This window comes from Heterodontus francisci, chromosome 2, assembly GCF_036365525.1.
Source record: "Heterodontus francisci isolate sHetFra1 chromosome 2, sHetFra1.hap1, whole genome shotgun sequence".
In the NCBI taxonomy this organism is placed as follows: domain Eukaryota; kingdom Metazoa; phylum Chordata; class Chondrichthyes; order Heterodontiformes; family Heterodontidae; genus Heterodontus; species Heterodontus francisci.
This window is the reverse complement of record NC_090372.1, coordinates 156,522,731-156,542,361: the sequence shown is the minus strand read 5'-3', so window position 1 is coordinate 156,542,361 and position 19,631 is coordinate 156,522,731. Positions and strand designations below refer to the sequence as shown.

The window sequence follows — 19,631 nt, the reverse complement described above, 5'->3', positions numbered from 1 at the left end:
TGTCAAGACCAGAGGGCTGCTCGTAGAAAGATGAGGTGCTGTTCCTTATGTTGAGCTTCACTGAAATAGTGCAGAAGAACAGATATAGAGGGGTTAGAGTAGGAGAGATCAAAGAATTGAAGTGGCAATCGATGGGGTTAAGAGGCACACTTGTGAATAGAATAGAGGTGTTCAACAAAGTAATCACTTAATCTTATGTTTGATCTCCCAATGCAGAGGAGGCAACACCATGAGCAGTGAAAATAGAATACTAGCTTGAAGGAAGTAGGTTGCTGCATAACCTGGAAGGGGTGTTTGGTGCCCTGGACAGTGGTGTTGGAGTTGGTGATTAAACCAGGGTTTTGCATATCCTGCACTTGAATGAGAAGGCACTGGGGAAGGAGAGTGTATGATGTGAGTGATAGAAGAGTGAACCAGGGTGTCAGGAGGGTACAGTCCCTTCAGAATGCTGGGAGGGGAAAGGGCAATGATGGAAAATAATTGTAAAATGTGGAGGCTGGTGAAATGGAAGGCAAGAACATGGTTCTGAGGGTGGTGGAGTGGGTGCAGGAGGTAAGGGCAGAAACAGAGTGGACCTAATTGAAGATCTGTTTTAAATTATGGTGGCAGGGAATCCTTAGCTGAAGCAAAGGAGGACATTTTGGAAGCTCTGGTGTGGAATGTGGCATCATCAGCACAGATGTGGCCGAGGGAAAAAAAAACTTGCAGAAGAAAATAACATCTTTACAGGGAGCAGGGTGTGAAGAAGTACATGGGTAATTGAGCATCTGGGCTTGTAATAGATACTGATGAACAGTCCATTCCCACAGAGATGGGGAAGCCTGTCAAAGGAAGAGCCAGGTAAGGACAATGTAAAGGAAAGTGAGGGGTGGAAATTTGAAGCAAAATTAATGAAGATCTCTACATCAGGACAATAGCAGGACGCAGCATTGACACAGTCATTGTGACAAAGAAAAATTAGGAAGGGGATCAGAGTAGGACTGGAATAGAGAGTGTTCAGCATATTTGACAAAAAGACGTAACTAATTTAGTGACACTGATTTAGTGAAGTGTGGTCACTGTAATGTAGGAAACAACGTGTACACGTGGGGCCTAGGTGTCTGTAAGATGACTGCTAATAGTGGGGTAAAGGGGAGGATGGACAAGAGGTCAAGGGAGTGTCGAATTGTAATAGTGGGGCAGTTTACATAAATGGGAGGAGGTGAAGTCATAGATTGACTAAACACCTGGATAGGAATTTTAAATTAGATGTGTTATTTGAATGAGATGCAATGTTGCTGTTTGTAAGATCTTGTAATTGACTTCAGCATATGGGATAAATGCAACATTTATTTCCACAGTTAATATATATGTGAGAGAGAGAGAGCAGTTCTGTGCTTTTTTTCTCACTTTTGTTAACAATTTAATTGGAAACTTCTAGTCTAAACTAGAAACTCTGAAATGGTCACGCTCATAGGAATATTAAAAAGTGTGTTGCTAAAATTTCTAACCAACCCATGGGTGGATTTGTAGAATCTTGCAGCACAAAAGGAGGCCATTTGGCCAAGTTCTTTGTGGGCAATCTATACATGGTAAAGTGTAATTTCCTTTTCACAAATTTAGTACGTTTTACTGAAGTAGGATCTTTAGTCCTGCTTTATTTATAAAGTAACAATTTCATCTGAGTTTGACATAAAATTTGGATATATATTTCCTAATGCTTCTTGCTAGATTCTGTAAGGTACCTGAATTAGTATTGAATATAGTTTTAAACACTAAATTTTTTAGTGCTACGCTCAAATTGCAGGTAGCATCGTGGCTGAAACATAATCCTTGGCTGTGTTGTAGCAACATCGTGTTGGATGTCAAGATATCCCATTAGCTGCTACACTACATGACTGTAACTAAAATGAGAATGCCTGTTTTGTTATGCAGGGCAACTGTGATCATTATTTGATAAATACAGTTGTCATAGGCCTAGAAAAGATCTGCCAGCAAAACTATTATTTTTGTGTTTTTTAGTCCTCTGGAAGCATCTTTTTGAAATAAATGACTGCTTCAGCAACTCTTTCAGTATTCAAGTTGCTTGTTTTCATTAAAGCTAAAGACGGGAGTGGTAATATGTTTTGCCAGCACACTTCATAGGCCAGTTGTTTACAATAAATTTAAGTCCAGCATATTTGGTACCCCTGTTCAGATGGTTGGTTTGAATAGGCATTTCATTGTGATGGTCATTAATTGAATTTATATCCCTTTGTATCTATTTTAGTTATTTTACAGTAGAAATTCTACTCTTCCGATGTCCTACGTGCAATTTTGAGTTATAACAGTACATTCCAAATCTAATTAAATAACCACAAAAGGGATGGATCATCATGTAAGCCCTTCTGTTAGCTCAGTTCAGTTAGCACATTTGCTTCTGTCAGTGGGTTATAAAGCCCAAGCAGGAATTTGAGCACATGATCTAGATTACCATCAGTGCAGTGCTGTATTGTTGGTGGTAATACCTTTTTGAATTATACATTAAACCACAGTTCTGTCTTGCTGATTCAGTGGACATTAAACATGCCATGGGATAGTTTGAAGAACAAGGGGTTCTCCTGGTGTTTTGGCCATCATTCCTCCCTAAACCATGGTATCAGACCATCGGCCATCCATGTCTCCGCTTTAAAGACGTCTGCAAACGCGACATGAAATCCTGTGACATTGATCACAAGTTGTGGGAGTCAGTTGCCAGCGTTCGCCAGAGCTGGCGGACAGCCATAAAGGTGGGGCTAAAGTGTGGCGAGTCAAAGAGACTTAGCAGTTGGCAGGAAAAAAGACAGAGGCGCAAGGGAAGAGCCAACTGTGTAACAGCCCCGACAATCAAATTTTTCTGCAGCACCTGTGGAAGAGCCTTTCACTCTAGAATTGGCCTTTATAGCCACTCCAGGCACTGCTCCACACACCACTGACCACCTCCAGGCGCTTACCCATTGTCTCTCGAGATAAGGAGGCCAAAGAACCTCCCTTAACCATCACCAGCCAAAACAGATTATCTGGTGATTGATCTTGTTTCCTATTTGTGGGACCTTACTGTTCACAAAACAATAGTGACTACTCCTCAAAGTATTTCATTGGTTGTGAAGGACTTTTGACGATTTTGAGCAGATGTTAGGTACTACATAAAAAAAGCAATTTTGTTTTTCTTATCCCTCCCTCCTCCTGAATTGGCAAAGCATTCTCAAGTTAATGTGCTGAATGCTGATATCTGCTCTTAAATTAGACATTTGCTCGTCAGCATCAAAGGCCACTTATCTACTTAACATATCTCAGGCCCACTGAAACCATTTTTATCTTCCTTCTGCCTGTGTTTCACTACTTCAAGACCATTATGCCTCACTTGAGTGTAAAATCAGAGGTTTAAATTTGTGTGCACAAAAATAAAGTTGTTGAGACAGGCAAGGTGAGGAAGAACATGCTTTGTGGTCTATTTGAAAATTGAGACCAGACAAATGATTCTTTCGTACATTCAAGTTATTTTCCCTTGAATATTGTATTTGCTGCTGTATAAACTAACTTGACAGAGCCTTGGCACAATCTGGTTTAACTGTCCCAGAAATTTAACCTCTGGATGACTCCACAACAAAATGACACTGTTCCTGTTACAGTTATTGGTGTGACATTGTAAGGAATGTAGATGTGATGAGAAGCTATTAAACTGAAGTGTGTATATTTAGAATTCAACCTCCATTGCGGGTCAGAATGCTTAGATGTAACTCCATACATATGGATTTCTGAAAGGTTATAACAAAGTTATTGTGATTCTTCACATTGTTATTCGAGTCATAGAGTTATACAACACAGAAATAGGCCCTTCGGCCCACCGTGTCCGCGCTGGCCACCAAGCCTATCTATTCTAATCCCATTTTCCAGCACTTGGCCCGTAGCCTTGTGTGCTGCCTTCACAAAATTATTTTTTTAGAAGTCAATTTGGTACATAAATTATATTTTGCCAAGTCAGTGCTGTATTTAGTGCGATACATTAAAAGCAATAATATGACTGTCTTCACAAATCAGAGCCTCATACTCAATCTTTTATCATTCTGTAAAAGATTTGATTAATTGCTTGGGCAGCTTTAATTTATTAGCTGTCAAGAACCAACGATACAGTATATTATGTACTTTCTCATGGGCAGTATTTCTCATTTCCATATGTATGTTTCTTTGCATTGTTCATCCAAAACTAATCTTTACAAGTTACATCTTCAAAATTGCTATGGTTATTATACTTTACAGGTCCCACAGCGTCATTACTTTGTAGGTTTCTGCTCATTACCCTGTTTGCAAAGTCCATCCATTATTGTTAGTGGCAATTAGAATAATAAGCTGTAAGAACATGAAACAGATCCTCTATGCAACTAACAGAATGCTTACCACATGGTTACAACAGTGTTTTTGAAGTGTCCCCCAGGCATTAAACAGCTATTTAGTTCTTTGTTTAATGCTCTGTTATAGATCTTGCCTGTCAAGTGGGCAAAATTTCTGAACCAGTGCAGGAAATGCAAAAAAAAACTTCCCAAATCCATTTTGTTATTGCCCGAGTTTTTAAACTCGAGGTAAATTGCTGCCATTGTGGACAGAACAGATATTCTACTCAGGATTTAGTGAAAGCCATTTCTTCATTTTGAGATGTTGGTGCTATCCACTTGCTCATTGCAACTGTGAACTAAGAATGGTATTACAAATCACAAAAGGTTCCACTGTCAATATTCAGCTCATAGAATCATAGAATTTTACAGGACAGAAGGAGGCCATTTGGGTTGTCATACGTGTGCTGGTTCTTTGAAAGAGCTGTCCAATTTAGTCGCAAACCTAGCATAACCTCTTTTTTTTTTAATGAGTGGCCGATTTTTTGAAGTTTGAGGGCCCTTTAAATTGTTTTGCACAGCTGCACACGCATAGTAACTTAAAGGGGCCAGCTTGTGCGCGGCCTGCGTGGGAATTTTGATTGCTGCTTGGCTGTACAGCTTAGAGGAAACATTGCCCACATCCTAGCCTTTTCCCCTTAACCCTGCAAACTAGTCGTCTTCAAGTACATATCCATATGCCTTTGAAAGTTCCTATACTTCTCTCCAGTTAGAAAAACATCCATTCACCACTACTGTCTGCCTCCTATCCCTTAGCCAATTATGTATGCAAGTTAACGTTGTTCCATTAATACCCGTGCTTCTATTTTCTGATATGTGGTAGCTTTATCAAATGCCTTTTTGAAATCCATATATACAATCTATTGCATTTGTAACCAACAGAATCACATAATGCAAGTAAATGCTTGCTTTCTCTGAAGCTGTCACCTTGCCTTCATTTTAAGACCATCCTCAGTCCCACCAATTTTTGATCCTGAAAACTGTCCTTGAGGTGGCTGCTGGGAGTCTCAAGATTGTCATGTAACCATGGCTCCTGAAAGCTCTGCTACTTCCCAGAACACCAGCAAAACACTGATGTATAGGCATGTGCACCTCCATTAGAGTGATCATTGAAGCACACCATTGGCATGCAGAAGTATGGTTTGGGGGTATCTTACAATTGAACCCCATGAGATTTTCTAGGATTGTTGCTATCTGTTCAGTTCTTTGTTCTGTGTTTTGTTCTACAAAGAAGCACAGTCATGGAGATTGTAGAGGAGGAAAGCCACAGGTGCACCATGAAGAGCTGCAGCAATATAAATATCTGCAAAATAGAAGCTTTGCTGTCATAGTTCCCTGAAAGTGTGAATAAAGGTAGATAAAGTCATAAAAGGCCACCAGCATTTTGAGGTTTATAAATGGGGGCATAAGAGTAATAAGGTGTTGGTTCAACCACTGTTGAAATAGTGTGCAGTTTTGGGTGCATAATGATATTAAAAGCATTGACAGTGTACAGAGCACTGATGATTAGCCAGCTTGTCTTGCAAGTGGAACCTAGAAACTGTTGCAGTGGCTGGTATTTTTCCCATTTGACTCCAGATAATACTGCAAGTCAAGGTCTTAATGGATAGGGTGACCTTGGCTTGGCTGGACAGCCAATGATAAACCTAACCATGTTCTATGCTGATAAACTGTGTTGCTTTAGCTGGTTAAACGTTAAGACTTGTGGGAGGGGTACAGGGAAGAGCTCCTTTCGCTTGGGCTCAACCAATCTGCATTTCAACTCTAGACTTGATGGAATGGCTCACTAAGGGGGAAAAGTGTGCATTCCATATCAGGCAACAGAAACTATATTTGTGTGGATTTTTCAATAGCTTGATTTGGGGCATTTAAACATGGTGATGGGTTTCAATGTGTTTCTATTTGCATTGTATAAAATGCAGAGAATGTTGGCTATATGTAGATGTAATATTCATCATCTCTGGAGTTCTTTTAAATAAATGTTTTGGAGCCAGGATATTGTTTGTCGGGAGGATGTTGGCCATGTGAGAAGGTACATGATGAGTTGCAATCTGTTGAATAGTTGTGCAGATACAGATTTAACTTTTGAATATATTAATTTATTTTTTAAAATGACATTGTATGATGAGTAATGTTGTCTTTCCTCCATTTCTTGTCTTGAAAGGATTAAAAAAAATTACTAAATCTGGTTTTGTCCGAAGAATGAATGAATATGCTTAATAGTGTCTTTGGTGTCTTTTTGCCTCCCTTTGCGGTTCGCTATACTTAATGTAGCAAGTTCAATTCCATACAAGTAGGTATTTCCATTCAGATTTGTCTGCAACCCAAAATAAATTTTAAAAATATGAAAAATTAGAATACTTAATGGAATAAAGAATGCATTGAACAAATAGCCCTAAGAATAATTAGACTGTTGCTGATGATGATATAGACCAGATTTGACATTCCATATACATTGCATGGCAAGAAGAGTGCGGTTGTACGATGACTCTCTTCCTCCCTTCTTCCATAACACTCGTTCTATTTAGTTAAGTACTTTCTCGGTTACAGTTGTTGGATAGAGGTCAGATTATTAAATCCAATCTTCTCGATTACCTCATAACTGTTAGGGATTCATTTGCACTGCACAGAGTTTGTCATTATGGCACAGAAGGAGGCTATTTGTGCGCATGAAGTCTATATTGGTTTTCGTAGAGCAATTCAGTCAGTCCCATTCCACAGCTCTACCCCAGAGCCCTGCAAGTTTATTTCTCAAGTGCCTATCGAATTTGGTTTTGAAATCATTGATCGTCTCCGCTTCCAGCACCTTTGTAGGCAGAGAGTTCCAGGTCATTACTACTCATTGCGTTTACAAAAAAATTCTTCCTCACATCCCTCCTGTATCTGCTGCCCAAAACCTTAAATCTGTGTCCTCTAGTCCTTGTACTGTCAGCTAATGGGAATAGGGTTTCTTTGTTTACCTTATCTAAACCTGTCATAATCTTGTACACCTCTCAGATCTCCCCTGAGCCTCCTTTACAGCAAGGAGAACAACTCCAATCTAAACTTATAGCTAAATTCTCTCATCCCTGGAACCAGTCTGGTAAAACTCCTCTGCATCCTCTCAAGGACCCTCACATCCTTCCGAAAGTGTGGTCACTTGAATTGGATGCAATACTCTCGTTGGGGCCTAACCATAGCTTTTTAAAAGTTCAGCAAACCTCCCTGCTTTTGCGCTCAATACCTCTATTTATGAAGCCCAAGGTTCCATAAACTTTACTGACTACTCTTTCAATATGTCCTGCCACCTTCAAAGATGAACCCCCCGACACTCTGTTCCTACACACTCTTTTTAGAACTGTGCCATTAAGTCTATATTGCCTCTCCCTATTCCTTCTGCCAAAATGCATCACCTCACATTTCTCTACATTAAATTCCATCTGCTGCTTGTCTGCCCATTCTGCCAGCCTATCTATGTCCTGCTTCGGTTGACTGGTATCATCCTCGCTGTTGGCCATTACTCCAAGTTTGATTTCATCAGCAACTTTTGAAATTTTACTTTGTATTCCAAAATCCAAGTCATTTATATATGTCAAAATCAACAGTGGCCCCAGCACTGACCCTTGGGGAACACCACTGTCTATTATCATCCACTCTGAAAAACAAACATTTACCATGACTCGCTGTTTTCTGTCCTTAAGCAAATTTTTTCTCCAAACTGACATGGATCCTGCTATTCCATGAGCCTCAATTTTGTTAACCAGCTTTTAATGTACTTTGTCAAATACTTTCTTAAAATCCATATAGACAACATCCATTGCTTTCCCTTCATCAACCTTCTCTGTTACTTCATCAAAAAATACAATTATGTTACTCAAACACGATCTGCTTTTTACGAATCTGTGCTGGCTATCTTTAACTCCAGCCTCTCCAAATGCCTGTGAGTTTTTTTTTTCCTTGAGTACTGTTTCTAAAACCTTACCCACCATTGATATTAAAATGACTGGCCTATAGTTACTGTTGTCCTTACACCCTTTCTTCAATAAGGATGTCACATTTCCGACTTTCCAATCCTCTGGCACCTCCCCCATATCTAAGGAAGATTGGAGGATTATGGCAAGCCCTTCCGCTATCTCCACTCTGGCTTCCCTTAGGAACCTGGGATGTAAGCCAATTGGTCCAGGTGACTTATTCACTGTAAGCATAGCCAGCCTTTCCTGTACACCCTGCCAATCAATTTTCACTCTATCCATTATCTCTACCATTTCCGCTTCTACTGATATTTTGTCAGCATCGTCTTCCTTAGTAAACACAGATACAAAGTACTTAGTAAGTATTCTAACCTTACCATGCGCCTCTTAGCATATAATCAGCCTCTTTGTCTCTAAAGGGCCACATCACACCTTTTACTATCCGCTTACTATTTATATGCAGGACTCCCTTTTATGTTAACTGCCATTCTATTCTCACGTTCTCTCTTTGCCACTCTTACTTTCCTCTTCACTTCCCCTCTCAACCTATTGTGTTTGGCCTGGTTCTCACTTGAGGAATTCGCCTGACATGCATCATACACCCTCTTTTTGTTTCATCATATTCGCTGTCTCTCTTGTCATCCAATGAGCCCTGGCTTTGGTTCTGCCGCCTTTCCCTCTTGTTGGAATGTACCTAGCCTGTACCTGAAACATCTCTTTCTTAAAGATCACCCGTTGTCCTGTTACATTTTTTTTGTCAGTCCTTGTATCCACTTTACCCTGGCTAGATCCCCTCTCAGCACATTGAAGTTAGCCCTCTTCCAATTTAGAAGTTCTACGTTAAATTGTTCCTTGCTCTTCTCCATTGCTAATTTAAACCTTATGATACAATGATCACTCTTATGCAAGTGTTCTCCCACAGACACTTGGTGTACTTGGCTCATCTCATTCCCCAGCACCAGATACAGCAATAGCTCCTTCCTCGTGGGACAGAGAACAAACTGGTCAAGGAAGTTCTTAACACATTTCAGAAATTCCTCCCCCTCCTGACCCATTACTCTAACATTATCCTAATTGATACGTAAGAAATTAAAGTGCCCCCAAAATCAACACACTATAGTTGCACATCTGTGATTTTCCAGCAGATTTGCCCCCTCACTCTCGCGCTGTCTCTCCCTCCCTCCCGCTCTCCTCTCTCTCCCTCTCTCTCTTCCCTGCCCCTCTCTTGCCCCCCATCCCCCCCTCTCTCTATCCCCTTGCCCATCTCCTCCCCCCTCTCCTGGACATTTTGCTACTTAAATCCTGGTCTAGAGCATGATTTGTGCTGATATTGACATCACAAGTTTAAGTAGGGCTTAGATATATCTTGTATCTTTACCATTGCAACCTTGAATTCCAGTTAGTATATTAAAATGCTGAATTGGTCATACTTCAAGGGGACCAGTGAAGAGAAAATTTAAAACAAAATCTCTTTCAGCTTCTCACAGCTCCTCTGGTGTAAAGAGGATAGGCAAGTGACTGTAACTCAACAGTAAATGCTGTGCAAGTGACTGGGGTAGAACTGCCATCCATTTTTTCCTCCTCCTCCTTTGGCGAGAAGCATGTCACCTCCATTCAGGTTCTGAGAGTTTGTTTTGAAAGTTGGACTCACCATATATGGAATTGCAGGCATGAATCTGCCTCATCATTCCATGGTACCGAAGGAGATTAAAATCTATCGGTCTGTTAACATTCAAAGATTTTTTCCCTCTGGAAATTTAAGAACTTTGATATTCTAAGAATGATTATATGTCCTATTTTAGATATGAGAACTGAACTGTTCAGTGTTAAGTCAGTCTCTATTTTGAGGAAGAATGGGAATCTTTGATGGAACATCAAGAATAGTCCTGCTGCACATCAGGGAGCACAAATGATTTCTTCACTTTTAAACTGAGAAGCGCAGGTGAAGGCTGAGGATTGTAGTCCATGGTGTCACCATGGTGAAAGTGTCGGTGAGAGATGAGCTGTATAAAATAGCAAAGATATGACTCCAAGATTGGGTTTTAATTATCATTAGATTGTATAGGGGTGGGAAGGTTGAAGGATATAAATGAGTTCTACAGTTTTACCATGTGGGAAAATATAACTGAAAAGCTCATATCTACAATTTTAACTATAGAGTTTTTTTTTAAACCAAATGTTTGGTTATGCAATGGGTCTAGATCTATAATATATGTTGTAATGATTCGGAAGAAATACCTTGTGACATAAATTTTCATGTTAGCTTAAATGGATATCTTAAAGCCTTTCCAGGAACCAGTTATTAAGGATCTCATTCCATATTGAACTGGGATTAGTGTCCTTGTCTTGAAGGTTTTCCAAGTCATTCTGGAGCGAACCTCTTAATTTGAGATTAAGAAAGCAAATTCTGGTAAATTGCTTCTTCATTAAAGTCATGAGGCTGCTGAGCTGCTGTAAGATTTATGGTTGCATGCCCATACTAGAGATTAATCTTTCAAAGAAATCTTCTAAGTATTATTAGTTATTAAATAACAGATTATGAGGTATACTTCATTCAAAGTCGTCTTGAAGCAGACATATTGATGGAACAGAGACTGATCAATAAGATATGTCAGCAGAGTCTCACAAAAGATTAAATCCTTTTACATCATATTTTGTTTTAAATATTGTCTGTAAGATGTGTGTGTAAAATGAAAATGTGCCTTTGACTGCCCAGACAATGTGAACAGAAAGATATCCATGCAACCATGCACAACTTTAAATCTCATCTATGTTCTAGCTTTGAAGTGTCTTTTGTCATATAATTTGGCATTAAATTTTGAGTGCATGAGATGGCCTTATTATCACTGTTAGTTAGAATGAAAGTTTTGTAGTTTTAGAACAGAATCACAGAATCGTTACAGTGCAGAAGGAGGTCATTTGGCCCGTGCCCACACTGGCTGTCTGAAAGAGCAATTCCCTCAGTTCAATTCCCCTGCCTTCTCCCCCTAACCCTACACATTCTTCCTTTTCATATAACAGACTAATTCCCTTTTGAATGTTTTAATTGAACCTGCCTCCCCCACACACTCTCAGGCAGCACATTCCAGACCTTAACCACTTGCTGCGTGAAAAAGCTTTTCCTCATGTCACTTTGGCTTCTCTTACCAAATACTTGAAATCTGTGCCCTCTCGTTCTCGATCCTTTCACGAGTGGGAACAGTTTCTCTCTCTCTACTCTGTCCAAACCCCTCATGATTTTGAATGCCTCCATCAAATCACCTCTCAGTCTTCTGTTCTCCAAGGAAAACAGTCCTAACTTCTCCAATCTATCTTCATAACTGAAATTCCTCATCTCTGGAACCATTCTTTTGAATCTTTTCTATACTTTCTCTAATGCCCTTGCACCTTTCCTGAAGTGGGGCGCCCAGAAGTGGATGCAATATTCCATCTGAGGCCGAACTAGTGTCTTATACAAGTTCAAAATAACGTCCTTGCTCTTGTACTCTATGCCATTATTAATAAAGATAAGGATACTGTATGTTTTATTAGCCGCTCTCTCAACCTGTCCTGCCATCTTCAATGACTTATGCACATATATATACAGGTCCCTCTGCTCCTGCACCCACTTTAGAATTGTACCCTTTATTCTACATTGTCTCCTTGTTCTTCCTACCAAAATTAATCACTTCACATTTCTCTGCATTGAACTTCATCTGCCACCTGTCTGCCCATTCCACCAACTTGTCTCTGTCCTTTTGAAGTTCCACACTATCTTCCTCACAGTTCACAATGCTTCCAAGTTTCGTATCATTTGCAAACTTTGAAATTGTGCCCTGTACACCAAGGTCTAGGTCATTAATATATATCCAGAAAAGCAAGGGTCCCAACACTGATCCCTGGGGAACTCCACTAGAAACCTTCCCCTAACCCCATAAACATCCGTTAGCCACTACTCTTTGTTTCCTGTCACTTGGCCAAGGCCAATTTCATATCCATGTTGCTACCACCCCTTTTGTTCTATGAGCTACCAGTTTGCTCACAAGTCTGTTGTGTGACACTTATCAAATGCCTTTTGAAAGTCCATGTACACCACATCAACAGCATTGTCACAGCATTGTCACAGCATTGCTCTCATCAACTCTGTTACCTCCTCAAAAAAACTCCAGCAAATTAGTTAAACATGATTTTCCCTTAAGATATCCATGCTGCCTTTCCTTAATTAGCTTGCATTTGTCCATGTGACTATTGATTTTGTCCCGAATTATTTTTTCTGGAATTTCTCCCACCACCGAAGTTAAATTGACTGACCTGTAGTTGCTGGGCTTATCTTTACACCCTTTTTTGAGCAAGGGTGTAATGTTTGCAATTCTCCAGTCCTCTGGCATGACCCCCAGTCTAAGAAAGACTGAAAAATTATGGCTAGTGCCTCTGCGATTTCCATCCTCATTTCCCTCAGTATCCTTGGATGCATCTCATCTGGTTCTGGTGCTTTATCCACTTTAAGTACAGGCAGCCGATCTAATACTTACTCTTCATCAATTTTAAACCCTTGTTGTGTCTGACTTCCCTCCTCTTTCAACAATACCTGGGTTGCATCTTCTTCCTTGTTAAAGACAGATGCAATGTATTCATTTAATACCTGAGCTATGCCCTCTGCCTCCATGTGTGAATCCCCTTTCTGGTCCCTAATTGGCCCCACTCCTCCTTTTACCACAATTTTACTATTTATATTCCTATAGAAAACTTTGGGATTTCCTTTAATGCTCGCTGCCAGGCTCTTTTCATGCTCTCTTTGCTTCTCTTCTTTGCTTTTTCATTTCGCTTCGGGACCTGCTATATTGAGCCTAGTTCTCATTATCTGGCATTTGTCATAAGCACACTTTTTCTTCTTTATCATAATCTCTACCAAAGAAATAAATTAATTAAATAAAATTACCTTTGGAATCTTATTTGTAGTAGTTGTGGGTCCCAGAAAATGCATAACTTGAAGTGAATTAATCAAATTCTTAATCTTTGTTTTGAAGATGATAAATTTATATTTTGGAAATGAAAACCTACACAGTGAAGTAAAATAAATGAAAGCAAGTTTTGAAGTGACAAATGAGTACAGGAATCTCTCCCTGCGCCTGAAGATAGAGACCCAAGGAACGGAACAGATTGGTCCTTGGACCTCATCTGCTTAACTCTGAGAAGCTGTCAGTGTCTGTTGTGCTTCTGTAGGCAACTCTCCTGACCGGAGAATTAAATTTTGGGGTGCCTGCTTTGTAGGAAACATACCTGGGGGAGGTAAAAGACAAGGAAGGTGGGAAGAGGGGCAAACATGGCCAATGTAAAAAATAAAATTAATGTAACTTTTTTTTGGTGGCAGCCGCTGGCTCGGCTACATCAACCAGAATCCTAAACCTTGGGTAGGCGGTGGCAAACAAAGAACAGTGCAGCACAGGAACCGGTCATTCGGCCCTCCAAGCCTGCACCGATCTTGATGCCTGCCTAAACTAAAACATTCTGCACTTCTGGGGACTGTATCCCTCTATTCCCATCCCATTCGTGTATTTGTCAAGACGCCTCTTAAACGTCATTATCATACCTGCTACCACCACCTCCCCCGGCAGCAAGTTCCAGGCATTCATCACCCTCTGTGTAAAGAACTTGCCTCGCACATCCCCTCTAAACTTTGCCCCTCTCACCTTAAACCTATGTCCCCTAGTAACTGACTCTTCCACCCTGGGAAAAATCTTCTGACTATCCACTCTGTCCATGCCGCTCATAACTTTGTAAACCTCTATCATGTCACCCCTCCACCTCCGTCGTTCCAGTGAAAACAATCCGAGTTTATCCAACCTCTCCTCATAGCTAATGCCCTCCAGACCAGGCAACATCTTGGTAAACCTCTTCTGTACCCTCTCCAAAGCCTCCACGTCCTTCTGGTAGTGTGGCGACCAGAATTGCATGCAATATTCTAAGTGTGGCCTAACTAAAGTTCTGTACAGCTGCAGCATGACTTGCCAATTTTTATACTCGATGCCCTGACCGATGAAGTCAAGCATGCCGTATGCCTCTTGACTACCTTATCCACCTGCGTTGCCACTTTCAGTGACCTGTGGACCTGTACACCCAGATCTCTCTGCCTGTCAATACTCCGAAGGGTTCTGCCATTTACTGTATACTCCCCACCTGCATTAGACCTTCCAAAATGCATTACCTCACATTTGTCCATATTAAACTCCATCTGCCATTTCTCCTCCCAAGTCTCCAACCAATCTATATCCTGCTGTATCCTCTGACAATCCTCATCACTATCCGCAACTCCTCTAACCTTTGTGTCGTCCGCAAACTTACTAATCAGACCAGCTACATTTTCCTCCAAATCATTTATATATACTACAAAGAGCAAAGGTCCCAGCACTGATCTCTGCGGAACACCACTAGTCACATCCCTCCATTCAGAAAAGCACCCTTCCACTGCGACCCTCTGTCTTCCATGACAGAGCCAGTTCTGTATCCATCCTGCCAGCTCACCTCTGATCCCGTGTGACTTCATCTTTTGTACCAGTCAGCCATTAGGGACCTTGTCAAAGGTTTTACTGAAGTCCATATAGATAACATCCACTGCCCTTCCATCATCAATCATCTTTGTCACTTCCTCAAAAAACTCAATCAAATTAGTGAGACACGACCTCCCCTTCACAAAACCATGCTGCCTCACGCTAATACGTTTGTTTGTTTCCAAATGGGAGTAAATCCTGTCCCGAAGAATCCTCTCTAATAATTTCCCCACCACTGATGGAAGGCTCACCGGCCTATAATTTCCTGGATTATCCTTGCTACCCTTCTTAAACAAAGGAACAACATTGGCTATTCTCCAGTCCCCTGGGACCTCACCTATAGCCAATGAGGATGTAAAGATTTCTGTCAAGGCCCCAGCAATTTCTTCCCTTGCCTCCCTTAGTATTCTGGGGTAGATCCCATCAGGCCTTGGGGACTTATCTTCCTTAATGCATTGCAAGACGCCCAACACCACCTCCTTTTTGCTAATGAGATGACTGAGACTATCTACACTCCCTTACCTAAGCTCATCATCCACCAAGTCCTTCTCCTTGGTGAATACTGATGCAAAGTACTCATTTAGTACTACACCCATTTCCTCTGGCTCCACACATAGATTCCCTTCTCTGTCCTTGAGCGGGCCAACCCTTTCCCTAGTTACCCTCTTGCTCTTTATATATGTATAAAAAGCCTTGGGATTATCTTTAATCCTGTTTGCCAATGACTTTTCATGACCCCTTTTAGCCCTCCTGACTCCTTGCTTAAGTTCCTTTCTACTGTCTTTATATTCCTCAAGGGATTTGTCTGTTCCCAGCCTTCTGGCCCTTGCGAATGCTTCCTTTTTCTTTTTGACTAGGCTCACAATATCCCGCGTTATCCATGGTTCCCGAAACTTGCCAAACTTATCCTTCTTCCTCACAGGAACATGCTGGTCCTGGATTCTAATCAACTGACATTTGAAAGACTCCCACGTGTCAGATGTTGATTTACCCTCAAACAGCTGCCCCCAATCTAAATTCTTCAGTTCCTGCCTAATATTGTTATAATTAGCCTTCCCCCAATTTAGCACCTTCACCCGAGGACTACTCTTATCCTTATCAACAAGTACCTTAAAACTTATGGAATTATGGTCACTGTTCCCGAAATGCTCCCCTATTGAAACTTTGACCACCTGGCCGGGCTCATTCCCCAATACCAGATCCAGTACAGCCCCATCCCTAGTTGGACTATCTACATATTGTTTCAAGAAGCCCTCCTGGATGCTCCTTACAAATTCTGCCCCATCTAAGCCCCTAGCACTAAGTGAATCCCAGTCAATATAAGGGAAGTTAAAATCACCCACCACTACAACCCTGTTACCTTTAAATCTTTCCAAAATCTGTCTACATATCTGCTCCTCTACCTCCCGCTGGCTGTTGGGGGGCCTGTAGAAAATCCCCAACATCGTGACTGCCTATTCCTGAGCTCCACCCATATTGCCTCATTGCACGACCCCTCCGAGGTGTCCTCCCGCAGTACACCGGTGATATTCTCCTTAACAAGTAATGCAACTCCCCCACCCCTTTTACATCCCCCTCTATCCCGCCTGAAGCTTCTAAATCCTGGAACATTTAGCTGCCAATCCTGTCCTTCCCTGAACCAAGTCTCTGTAATAGCAACAACATCATAATTCCAAGTACTAATCCAAGCTCTAAGTTCATCTGCCTGGCGTAGTGGTATCACTGGACTAGTAACCCAGAGACCCAGGGTATTTCTCTGGGGACATGGGTTCGAATCCCACTACAGCAGAAGGTGGAATTTGAATTCAATTAATAAATCTGGAATTCAAAGCTAGTCTAATGATGGCCATTATGCCATTGTTGATTGTTGTAAAAACCCATCTGGTTCACTAATGTCCTTTAGGGAAGGAAATCTGCTGTCCTTACCTGGTCTGGCCTACATGTGACTGCAGACCCACAGCAATGTGGTTAACTCTTACATGCCCTCTGAAATGGCCTAGCAAACCACTCAGTTGTACCGAACCACTACAAAGTTCATAAAAAGGAAAGAAACCGGACGGACCACCCGGCATCGACCTGGGCACCGGAAACGACAATGGCAAACCCAGCCCTGTCGACCCTGCAAAGTCCTCCTTACGAACATCTGGGGCCTTGTGCCAAAGTTGGGAGAGCTGTCCCACAGACCAGTCAAGAAACAGCCTGACATAGTCATACTTACGGAATCATACCTTACAGACAATGTCCCAGAAACTGCAGTCACTATCCCTGGGTATGTCCTCTCCCACCGGCAGGACAGACCCAGCAGAGGTGGTGGCACAGTGGTATACAGTAGGGAGGGAGTTGACTTGGGAGTCCTTAACATCGACTCCGGACCCCATCACGTCTCATGGCATCAGGTCAAACATGGGCAAGGTAACCTCCTACTGATTACCACCTACCGCCCTCCCTCAGCTGATGACTCAGTACTACACCATGTTGAACACCATTTGGAGGAAGCACAGAGGGTGGCAAGGGCACAAAATGTACTCTGGGTGGGGTACTTCAATGTCCATCACCAAGAGTGGCTCGGTAGCACCACTACTGACCGAGCTGGCTGAGTCCTAACGGACATAGCTGCTAGACCTGGTCTGCGGCAGGTGGTGGGGGAACCAACACTCGGGAAAAACATACTTGACCTCGTCCTCACCAGTATGCCTGCTGTAGATGCTTCTGTCCATGACTGTATTTGTAGGAGTGACCACCGCACAGTCCTTGTGGAGACAAAGTCCCGCCTTCACATTGAGGATACCGTCCATCGTGTTGTGTGGCACTATCACCGTGCTAAATGGGATCGATTTAGAACAGATCTAGCAATGCAAAACTGGGCATCCATGAGGCGCTGTGGGCCATCAGCAGCAGCAGAATTGTACTCCACCACAATCTGTAACCTCATGGCCCGGCATATCCCCCACTCTACCATTACCATCAAGCCAGGAGACCAACCCTTGTTCAATGAAGAATGCAAGAGGGCATACTAGGAGCAGCACCAGGCATACCTCAAAATGAGGTGTCAACCTGGTGAAGCTACAACACAGGACTATCTGCATGCCAAACTGCGTAAGCAGCATGCAATAGACAGAGCTAAGCGATCCCATAACCAACGGATCAGATCTGAGCTCTGCAGTCCTGCCCCATCCAGCCGTGAATGGTGGTGGACAATTAAACAACTAACTGGAGGAGGTGGCTCCACAAATATCCCCATCTTCAATGATGAGGGAGCCCAGCACATCAGTGCGAAAGATAAGGCTGAAGCATTTGCAACAATCTTCAGCCAGAAGTTCCGAGTTGATGATGCATCTTGGTCTCCTCCTGAAGTCCCCAGCATCACAGATGCCAGACTTCAGCCAATTCGATTCACTCCGCGTGATATCAAGAAACGACTGAAGGCACCAGATACTGCAAAAGCTATGGGCCCTGACAATATTCCGGCAATAGTACTGAAGATCTGTGCTCCAGAACTTGCCGCGCCCCTAGCCAAGCTGTTCCAGTACAGCTACAACACTGGTATCTACCCTGCAATGTGGAAAATTGCCCAGGTATGTCCTGTGAACAAAAAGCAGGACAAATCCAACCCGGCCAATTACTGCCCCATCAGCCTACTCTCTATCATCAGTAAAGTGATGGAAGGTGTCATCAACAGTGCCATCAAGTGGCACTTGCTTTACAATAACCTGCTCAGTGACGCTCAGTTTGGGTTCCGCCAGGGCCACTCCGCTCCTGAACTCATTACAGCCTTGGTTCAAACATGGCCAAAAGGGCTGAACTCGTGAGGTGAGAGTGACTGCCCTTGACATCAAGGCAGCATTTGACCGAGCAGGGCATCAAGGAGCCCTAGCAAAACTGAGGTCAATAGGAATCAAGGGGAAAACCCTCCGCTGGCTGGAGTCATACCTAGCACAAAGGAAGATGGTTGTGGTTGTTGGAGGTCAATCATCTGAGCCTCAGGACATCACTGTAGCAGTTCCTCAGGGTAGTGTCCTAGGCCCAATCATCATCAGCTGCTTCGTCAATGACCTTCCTTCAATCATAAGGTCGGAAGTGGGGATGTTTGCGGATGATTGCACAATGTTCAGCACCATTCGTGACTCCTCAGATGCTGAAGCAGTCCGTGTAGAAATGTAGCAAGACCTGGACAATATCCAAGCTTGGGCTGATGAGTGGCAAGTACCTTCATGCCACACAAGTGCCAGGCAATGACAATCTCCAACAAGAGAGAATCTAACCATCTCCCCTTGACATTCAACGGCATTACCATCCCTGAATCCCCCACTATCAACATGCTAGGGGTTACCATTGACCAGAAACTGAACTGGAGTAGCCATATAAATACCGTGGCTACAACAGCAGGTCAGAGACTAGGAATCCTGCGGTATGTAGCTCACCTCCTGACTCCCCAAAGCCTGTCCACCAGCTACAAGGCACAAGTCAGGAGTGTTTTGGAATACTCTCCACTTGCCTGGATGGGTGCAGCTCCAACAACACTCAAGAAGCTCGACACCATCCAGGACAAAGCAGCCCGCTTGATTGGCACCCCATCTACAAACACTCACTCCCTCCACCACTGACGCACAGTGGCAGCAGTGTGTACCATCTACAAGATGCACTGCAGCAATGCACCAAGGCTCTTTAGACAGCACCTTCCAAACCCGCGACCTCTACCAACTAGAAGGACAAGGACAGCAAATACGTGGGAACACCACCACCTGCAAGTTCCCCTCCAAGTCACA

At 42.5% G+C, this 19,631-nt stretch overlaps 1 protein-coding gene across 5 annotated transcripts in view; it reads left to right on the top strand.

Moving 5' to 3' along the window:
* Window positions 1-19,631, top strand: part of cdk14 (cyclin dependent kinase 14) — a 779,114-nt gene that overhangs the window by 97,871 nt on the left and 661,612 nt on the right. Inside the window, exon 1 of one of the 5 annotated variants that reach the window (XM_068012608.1) lies at window positions 823-840. The exons of the other annotated variants lie outside the window; for them this stretch is intronic. The gene's annotated coding sequence lies outside the window, so the exon portion shown is untranslated. Of the gene's footprint in view, window positions 1-822; window positions 841-19,631 lie in introns of those variants that run through there. 5 annotated transcript variants of the gene reach the window in all.